This window comes from Colobus angolensis, unplaced genomic scaffold, assembly GCF_000951035.1.
Source record: "Colobus angolensis palliatus isolate OR3802 unplaced genomic scaffold, Cang.pa_1.0 Scaffold79, whole genome shotgun sequence".
In the NCBI taxonomy this organism is placed as follows: domain Eukaryota; kingdom Metazoa; phylum Chordata; class Mammalia; order Primates; family Cercopithecidae; genus Colobus; species Colobus angolensis.
Window position 1 is genome coordinate 5,113,895 of NW_012121709.1, and position 9,458 is coordinate 5,123,352.

At 47.8% G+C, this 9,458-nt stretch overlaps 1 protein-coding gene across 1 annotated transcript in view; it reads left to right on the forward strand.

Moving 5' to 3' along the window:
• The window catches only part of RNFT2 (ring finger protein, transmembrane 2), a 129,207-nt gene that overhangs the window by 114,144 nt on the left and 5,605 nt on the right, over positions 1 to 9,458 (forward strand). The window lies entirely within an intron of this gene.

Below are 9,458 nucleotides of genomic sequence, written 5' to 3' on the forward strand. Positions count from 1 at the left end.
GGAGGGAGGGAGGGAAGGAAGGGAGGGAGGAGAGGAAGGGAGGGAGGGAGGAAGGGAGAGAGGGGCCCACTAGGCTAAAGCCACACCTTCTCTCCCCTTTAAAGATTCATCAAATGAAGCTCAATATGTCACTCCCACTCCTTCCACTATCCCCTGAGCTAGGGCTCAGGAAGCAGATTGTTAATCGAAGCTAGTCAGGCAGACACTGAACATGTCCTGAGATAAGAACTCTCTGCTCAGAGAGCGCACTTGCCCAGTTAGGCACTCTGCAAGTATTTATGGTGTGCCCTCTGACAGGCTACTGGGAGCTAGGGAAAGGGCAGTTTGAGCACCAAGTGAGAGGCTTGGTTTATTTAAAAGAATCCTTTGCCGAATTGAAGAGTGACAGTGCATTTAGAGAATGAACTGTCCTCCAATTCTTGGTCACTGTGAGTTTGTTTTTTGTTTTTTTTTTGCATGTTTTATGATATGAAGGAAAGAGGGCAAGAGAATGGTGACTCCTGTTAATTTCGTGCTTACAAGTTCTTCATACTTGATGCTTTATAGGCCTTATCTGTCCCCATCCTCACAGACACTTTGGGAGGGAAATAATAACCCTATTTAATAGAGACAAAGACTCAGGCTTAGAAAAACAAAAGGGATGGACTTGCCTGAGGTCCCATTGTTCTTCAGTCACACCAGGATTCAAATCCAGAGCCTCTGATGTCATTGGCCGTGCCCATTCCACAAGGCGTGGCCTCGGGCTTTGAGATGTCCCCAGGGCTGTATTAAAAGATCAGAGCACTTTTTCCAGAAATTCCTGGGAATAGTCCCTGCTGTGTCCAGCCAGGCCTGTGCACATTGCCTCCTTGGAATGAATGAATGGCTGAGCTGGGATCAGAGTTCTTGACATCTGCCTCTGACTCCTCCATCCAGTCATCTATGCTTTGAGGGCTTATTGAGCACCAGCAATATCCTAGGCACTAACTCTGTAACCCTGAGCAGTGCATTTCATTGTGACCCTGACCCTGCATGTCATCTGTCACCCAAGATAGACAAGCTGCTGGGCAACTTGTAGGGTTTTTTAATAGAGTCATATGAGATGATGTATAGGGCTGTATATGGGTTTTGAAAATCATAGTGTGTTATACCAATATTCAGTATTAGTGTGTAATTCAAAGTCTGGATGTAGTTGGCCTGATTGAAGAGAATCTGAGGTTAGGGGTATGTGTCTGTGTCTCTGTGTGTGTGTGTGTGTGTGTGTGTCCTTTCTGGTAGTAGCCACATTTTCAGTTATGTCATTTTTTCATAATTAAATGCTTCAAACATCCTTTCCCAGATTCTCTATAATGAGTAAGAGTTTTCACTACAAAGTCAGATGCTTTTTGTATCAGTTATCGATTGCTTTGTAACAAGTTACCCCAAAACTCAGTGGCTTAAAGCAACAAATGTTTATTATCTCACAGTTTTTGCGGGTCAAAAATCCAGGCACAAGCCAGGCATGGTAGCTCATGCCTGAAATCCCAGCACTTTGGGAGGCCAAGGTAAGCAGATTGCTTGAGACCAGAAGTTCAGGACCAGCCTGAACAACATAGCGAGACCCCATCTCTACAAAAAATACAAAAATTAGCCAAGTGTGGTGGTACGTGACTATGGTCCCCGCTACTCAGGAGGCTGAGGTGAGAGGATTGCCTGAGCCCAAGAGGCGGAGGCTGCAGTGAGCCAAGATTGTGCCACTGCACCATAGCCTGGGTGACAGAGGGAGACCATGTCTCAAAAAAATTAAAAGGCTGGGTGTGGTGGCTCACACCTGTAATCCCAGCACTTTGGGAGGCTGAGGCAGGTGGATCACCTGATGTCAGGAGTTCGAGACCAGCCTGGCCAACATGGTGAAGCCCCGTCTCTACTAAAAATACAAAAGTTAGCTAGGCATGATGGCACACACCTGTAGTCCCAGCTACTCAGGAGGCTGAGGCAGGAGAGTCACTTGAACCCGAGGTTGCAGTGAGTCAAGATCATGCCACTGCACTCTAGCCTGGGCGACAGAGCAAGACTGTCTCAAAAAAAAAAAGGATCCAGGTACAACTTAGCTGCGTCCTCTGCCAAGGGCCTCTCACAGGCTGCAGTCAAGGTATTGCCAGGGCTGTGGTCATCTCCTGGCTCAACTCGGGAAGGAGCTGCATCCAAACTCCACTGTGTGGTTGCTGGTAGGATTCCATTCCTCATGGGCTGTGAGACTGGAGGCCTCAGTTCCTCACTGGCTCTTGTGGCCAGTAGATACCCTGAGTTCTGGAAGTCACAGTCTTTTGTAACCTAATCCCAGAAGGGACATCCCATCACCTTCACTGTATCCTGCTGGTTGGAAGCAGGTCACTAGGCGCCACTCTTACTTAAGGGAAGGGGATGCACGAGGCTATGAACACCAGGAGAAGGGGATACTGGGGTCTCACATGCCCGAGGTTGGATTCCAACCCTGCCACTTAGCAACTGTTTGCAACTTAGCTGTGCACCCAAGGTGCTCATCTCTGAGTCTCACTGACCTGTCTGTTTGCTGTTATGAGACTGGGGTGCAATTATGCACATAAAGAACATTGGCAGGATGGCCGGGCGCGGTGGCTCAAGCCTGTAATCCCAGCACTTTGGGAGGCCGAGACGGGCAGATCACGAGGTCAGGAGATCGAGACCATCCTGGCTAACACGGTGAAACCCCGTCTCTACTAAAAATACAAAAACTAGCCGGGCGAGGTGGCGGGCGCCTGTAGTCCCAGCTACTCGGGAGGCTGAGGCAGGAGAATGGTGTAAACCCAGGAAGCGGAGCTTGCAGTGAGCTGAGATCTGGCCACTGCACTCCAGTCCGGGCAACAGAGCGAGACTCCGCCTCAAAAAAAAAAAAAAAAAAAAGAACATTGGCAGGGCCTGGTATCGTGTTCCTACTTTATTTGTTTGTTTGTTTGTTTGTTTGTTTGAAACTGAGTCTCTCTGTGTCACCCAGCCTGGAGTGCAGCGGCATGGTCTTGGCTCACTGCAACCTCTGCCTCCTGCCTCTGCCTCCTGCCTCTGCCTCCCGTATAGCTGGGATTATAGGCACCCACCACCATGCCCAGCTAATTTTTGCATTTTTAGTAGAGACGGAGTTTTGCCATGGTAGCCAGGCTAGTCATGAATTCCTGGCCTCAAGTGATCTACCCACCTTGGCTTCCCAAAGTTTTGGAATTACAGGCATGAGCCACCGTGCCTGGCGTGTTTATGCTTTATAAGGGGTAGTGGCTCATGACTGCCTGTTCTCCTCCTCACCTGCATCCATCCCCCTGGACCCAGGCGTGGCTGCTTCCTTCTTTCTCAGCTCACAGTGAACACAAAGTGCTAGGTCAAGAAATGCACCTCTCCCACTCAAAGCCTCTTCTTTCACATTGGGGCTGGCTCCTGTGATTGCAGGCTCTTGTCCCAAGCCCCCACCTGCCTGCTCTGGATCTTTGGGCAAGACCTGGAGCATGTGGATAGAATTTGGGGTGAGGGTGAAGTGATTGGTTTAACCCCAACTCTGTGCTCTGCGAGGCACAACCAGGGGGCAGTTAACAATCCAAGGCCAGCTGGGCACAGTGGCTCGCACCTGTAATCCCAGCATTTTGGGAGGCTGAGGTGAGTGGATCGCTTGAGCCCAGGAGTTTGAGACCAGCCTGGCCAACATAGCAAGACCCCAACTCTACAAAAAATACAAAAATTAGCTGGGTGCAGTGGTGCATGCTTGTAGTCCCAGCTACTCAGGAGGCTGAGGTGGGAGGATCGCTAGAGCCCTGGAAGGTCGAGGCTGCAGTGAGCCATAATCATACCACTGCACTCCAGCCCAGGTGACAGAGTGTGAACCTGTCTCAAAAACAAACAAACAAACAAAGAAAACCCAAGAAACAAACAAAAAAACAGTCCAGGGCCACCTGCCTTCCCCACTGCCCATCAATCCACCCGATCCTATCCTTCCCAGCTGAGAAAGGCTCCTTCTTCCTCCCCCCTTCCTCTGTAGACGTTCATCCTTTTCTCCACATGCTGGAGGCAGTTCACAGCCATGAACTCCTCAGCTGGGCCCTGGGTAGACCTGGTTTTTTGAACCTTTTCATTTGACACCAGATTCTGTCCTCCCATTTCTCTGAGGAAGGGATTGTGAACTCCCGGAGGGCAGGGACCGGGCCTTCATCACCCTAGTATCGCTAGACTTTCCTGTTTGGCCATTTGTCATCTGCATTCCCATTCATTTGTCCTCTCCATTGACAGAGCCCCTACTCTATGCCAGCTCAGGGCTGGACAGTAGGAGTACGATAACAACATGGCTGCCCTCATGATGTGTACCACCTACAGGGCAGGGCAGATGTTGACTAAGCAGTTAGAACAGTGGTTCCCAAAGTGTGGCCAGGGTACCCCTGGGGGTTCCTTTCAGGGAGTCTGTGAGGTCAAAACCATTTATATAATAATACTAAGACATTATTGGCCTTTTTGCTCTAGTTCTTTCATAAGTGTACAGTGGAGTTTTCCAGAGACTGTATCGCCTGTGAGGAGGTCATCACTCTGGTGGCTCATGAATATGTGCTTGTGTATTATGGGGTTTTTTTGTTTTGGTTTGGTTTTGGTTTTGAGATGGAGTCTTACTCTGTAGCCCAGGCTGGAGTGTAGTGGCATGATCTCAGCTCACTGCAACCTCCACCTCCCGGGTCACGGTTCAAGCAATTCTCCTGCCTCAGCCTCCCGAGTAGCTGGGATTACTGGCACATGCCACCATGCCCAGCTAATTTGTGTACTTTTATAGGAGATGGACTTTCGCCATGTTGGCCAGAGTGTTCTTGAACTCCTGACCTTGTGATCTGCCCGCTTTGGCCTCCCAAAGTGCTGGGATTACAGGCATGAGCCACCATGCCTGGCCATTATGTTTTAAATATGTCTCCATTTCTATTTCTAAGTATTTCTAATATTTCTAGATTGGTAAATATAGACAAATTTAAACCACATAGACAGAAGTTCTTTGAGGTCTTCAGTGTTTTTTAAAAATATAAAGGGGTCTTGGCACCAGAACATCTGAGAACTATTAAATTAGAAGTGTGAGAGCCTCAATGAATGTGTTGAATGAATGAGTGAAAAAACTGCTAAATTTCATGACTATTTCCCATTCACCTAACTCAAGTTTATGTGAACAGGGGTTGTGTTGCATTCTCATGCGTAAGTACCTCTTTTGTCCAGGGTAGCATAGTTAAATCTCATTTGGTTCGTCAACAGGTATTTACTGAGCATCTGAGCAAGAACCGTACTCAGCATAAAACCAGGTTCTGCCCTCAGAAAGCTCTCAATCCAGTGGCTGGGCACAGTGGCTCACACCTATGATCCCAGCACTTTGAGAGGCCAAGGTGGGAGGATCACATGAAGCCAGGAGTTTGAGACCAGCCTGGGCAACAGAGTGAGACTCCATTTCCACAAAAAAAATTAAAAATTAGCCAGGCATGGTGGCATGTGCCTATAGTCGTAGCTACTTGGGAGGTGGAAGCAGGAGAGTCACTCAAGCCCAGGAGATCAAGGCTGCTGTGAGCTGTGATCGCACCACTACACTCAAGCCTAGACAACAGAGCAAGACCCTGTCTCAAAAAAAAAAATATATATATATATGTGTGTGTGTGTATATACATATAGAGAGAGAGAGAGACAGAGAGAGAGAGAAAGCTCTTAATCTAGTGAACAATCAGATGAATTTGCAAATAATTCCAGAAGTGTCATGTAATGCTTTGAGAGGGGTTTTCACCAGGAAGAATAGCATAGGAGAGAAGACATGATCGTTACTTACATTTGCAGGAGACAGTAACAGGATGGAATTGGGGCAACGTCGTAAAACAGGGGAGATGTGATTGCTTGGCTGAATCTTCCAAAAGAACTGGGCATGCACACAGCTGGTCAAGAGGGAGAAAGGGCATCCCAGGGTGATACTAAAGTTTGTTGGAAGGCTGTGAATAAGCCTTGGGTTGAAGGTCATGTGGCATGTCAATGACATCAGTTACTCCAGGGTGCAAGGATGGGGCTGGATGGGAGAAGGGCCATCATAGAGGGTATTGGGTGCCATAGTGGGAATCTGTATAAGCTGCGGGGCTTGCTGACCCCTGGTTCCTGCCCTCCAGACCATGATGAGAATCCAGGACAGTCTTCGCGGCTCTGTGTGGACTTCTTTTCTTTCCCCACTCCCTCTCTCTCCTGCACCCCCAACTACAGCCACATCAGCTGCCTTCAAGTGCCTCAAACAGCTTCCTATCTCAGGAGCTTTGCACAGGAGGCTTCCTTCAGCCTGGAATGTTCTATCTCCATCCCCTCTCTTCTGCCCAGTTAAGTGCTAAATGTTCTTCAGGCTTCAACTCAAGTGTCCCCACCTCCAGGAAGCCTTCCTTGACTACCCCTTGGATCAAACTGGTCCCTCTGTCACACATCTCCATAATACCACGGAAATCTCCTTCAGAGTGCTGTCTACAATTAGGCACCCACTGTACACCATGCTTGGAATGAATGGGTTTACAAGAAGCTTACAGACTGGCATGGGGAGACAGATAATAAACAACAAACACATAAGATAATAATCATTATTACTATAATAATAGCTAACACTTATAGAGCACTTGCTGTTTGCCAGCCATTATTCCAAGTGCCTTCTTTTTTGATATTATTTTTTATTTTTTTAGACAAGGTCTCACTCTCTCCCAGGCTGGAGTGCAGTGACATGATCATAGCTCACTACAGCCTCAACCTCCTGGCTCAAGCCATCCTCCCACCACTTCAGCCTCCCGAGTAGCTGGGATGGCACATGCCACTATGCCCAGCTAATACATGGGGCATGGGGGTGGAGGAGGTCTCACCATGTTGCCCAGGCTGGTCTCTGGCCTCGAGCCATCCTCCTGCCTTGGCCTCCCAAAGTGCTGGGGTTATAGGCATGAGCCACTGTGCCCAGCTTCTTTTTTATGGTTTTGCTTTTAAAAAAACTTTTTGTTTAGATTTTTATATTATCATTTTCCTCAAACATTTCATTTTGAAAAATTTCAAACCTGCAGAAAAGTTGCATGAAACTCTTTTATTCTTCACCCAGATTTACTGATCATTAACTTTTTACATTTGCCCTTTTTTTGACATCAATTTTTTTTTCCCTAAACCAGTTAAGAGTAAGTGGTAGACATTTAGATTCTTCATCCCTAAATACTTCAGTGTGCATCTCCCAGGAACAAGGACATGCTTTTTTTTTTGAGACGGAGTCTAGTTCACTCTGTCACCCAGGCTGTAGTGCCGTGGCGTGATGTCGGCTCACTGCAACCTCTCCCTCCTGGGTTCAAGCGATTCTCCTGCCTCAGCCTTCCAAGTAGCTGGGACTACAGGCGTGTGCCACCACGCCTGGCTAATTTTTGTATTTTTAGTAGAGACAGGATTGCACCATGTTGGCCAGGCTGGTCTCAAACTCCTGACCTCAGGTGATCTCCCCGCCTCAGCTTCCCAAAGTGCTAGGATTACAGATGTAAGCCACCATGCCTGGCCACCTAGGAAATTTTTAATTAACATAAAATATTACTTAATATATGGTACATATTCGGATTTCTCCAGTTGCCTTCAAAGCGCCCTTTATAGCTGGGATTTTTTTGCCCCACCTGGGACCAATCAAGACTCATGTGCTACATTTGGTTGTCACATCTAAGTACTTTTAACATGTTAATTAATCTTCCAATGAGGGGATTCTATCCCCATTTTACAGATGGGAAAACTGAGGTACAGAGCAGTTGCATTATTTGTCCAAGTTATACAGCCAGAGAATGGTGGAACCCATTGGTCTTTCCAAACTCCCTGCCTCTCTCTCTCTCTTTTTTTTTTTGAGGTGGAGTTTCACTCTTTTTTTTTTTTTTTTTTTGAGACAGAATCTTGCTCTGTCACCCAGGCTAGAGTGCACTGGCGCCATCTCGGCTCACTGCAAGCTCCGCATCCTGGGTTCATGCCATTCTCCTGCCTCAGCCTCCCCAGTAGCTAGGACTACAGGTGCCTGCCACCACACCCAGCTAATTTTTTTGTGTTTTTAGTAGAGACGGGGTTTCACCATGTTAGCCAGGATGGTCTCGCTCTCCTGACCTCGTGATCCACCCGTCTCAGCCTCCCAAAGTGCTGGGATTACAGGTGTGAGTCACCGCACCCGGCCGGAGTTTCACTCTTGTTGCCCAGGCTAGAGTGCAATGGCACGATCTCGGCTCACTGCAACCTCTGCCTCTTGGATTCAAGTGATTCTCCTGCCTCAGCTTCCCGAGTAGCTGGGATTACAGGCATGCACCACCACGCCCAGCTAATTTTTTATTTTTAGTAGAGATGGGGTTTCTCCATGTTGGTCAGGCTGATCTCAAATTCCTGACCTCAGGTGATCCGCCCACCTCAGCCTCCCAAACTGCTGGGATTACAGGCATGAGCCACTGTACCTGGCCTGATCTCTCTCTTTTTTAAAAAAAATTTAATTTAATTTTAAGTTCCAGGATGCATGTACAGGATGTACAGGTTTGTTACATAGGTAAATGTGTGCCATGGTGGTTTGCTGCACCTATCGACCCATCACCTAGATATTAAGCCCCGCATGCATTAGCTATTTATCCTGATACTCTCCCTCCCCCAGTCCCACAACAGGCCCCAGTGTATGTTGTTCCCCTCCCTGTGTCCATGTGTTCTCATTGTTCAGCTCTGACTTATGAGTGAGAACATGCAGTGTTTGGTTTTCTGTTCCTGTGTTAGTTTGCTGAGAATAATGGCTTCCAGCTCCATGCATGTCCCTGCAAAGGACATGATCTCATTCCTTTTCATGGCTGCATAGTATTCCATGGTGTTTATGAACCACATTTTCTCTATCCAGTCTATCACTGATGAGCATTTGGGTTGATTCCATGTCTTTGCTGTTGTGAATAGTGCTGCAGTGAACATATACGTGCATGTATCTGTTTATTGCAGCACTAGTCACCTGCCTTTCCTCTTGACTCTTGTGTTCTATTCTCAACCCAGAAGGCAGAGGGATCACTTTAAACTGCAAATCATATCAGGTCACTCCTCTGCTTCAAGCCCTGCCATGGCCCCTTCTCTCAGAATAAGAGCCAAAGACCTCACAGTGGCCCACAAGGACCTATACCATCTGCATCCCTCACCCTCCATCACTTCTGTGACCTCATCTCCCTCTCCCATCCACCCCACCCCCCAACCCCAGCCCAGCTACCCTCTCCTTCCTTTTCCTCCCACACATCAAACACAGTCCAGCCTCAGGGCCTCTGCACATGCTGTTCTGCTGCCAGGAGCACTTTTCCCTGCGATCTCATCAGGGCTCACTCCTCACTAACCTGCAAGTTTTACCCAAATGTCAGTATCTCCATGAAGTTTTCCTTAACGTCCCAATCCACCCAAGCCCTCTCTGTTCCTTCTCCCTCATGCTTTGGTTTGTGGGTGTTTTTTTTTTTTTT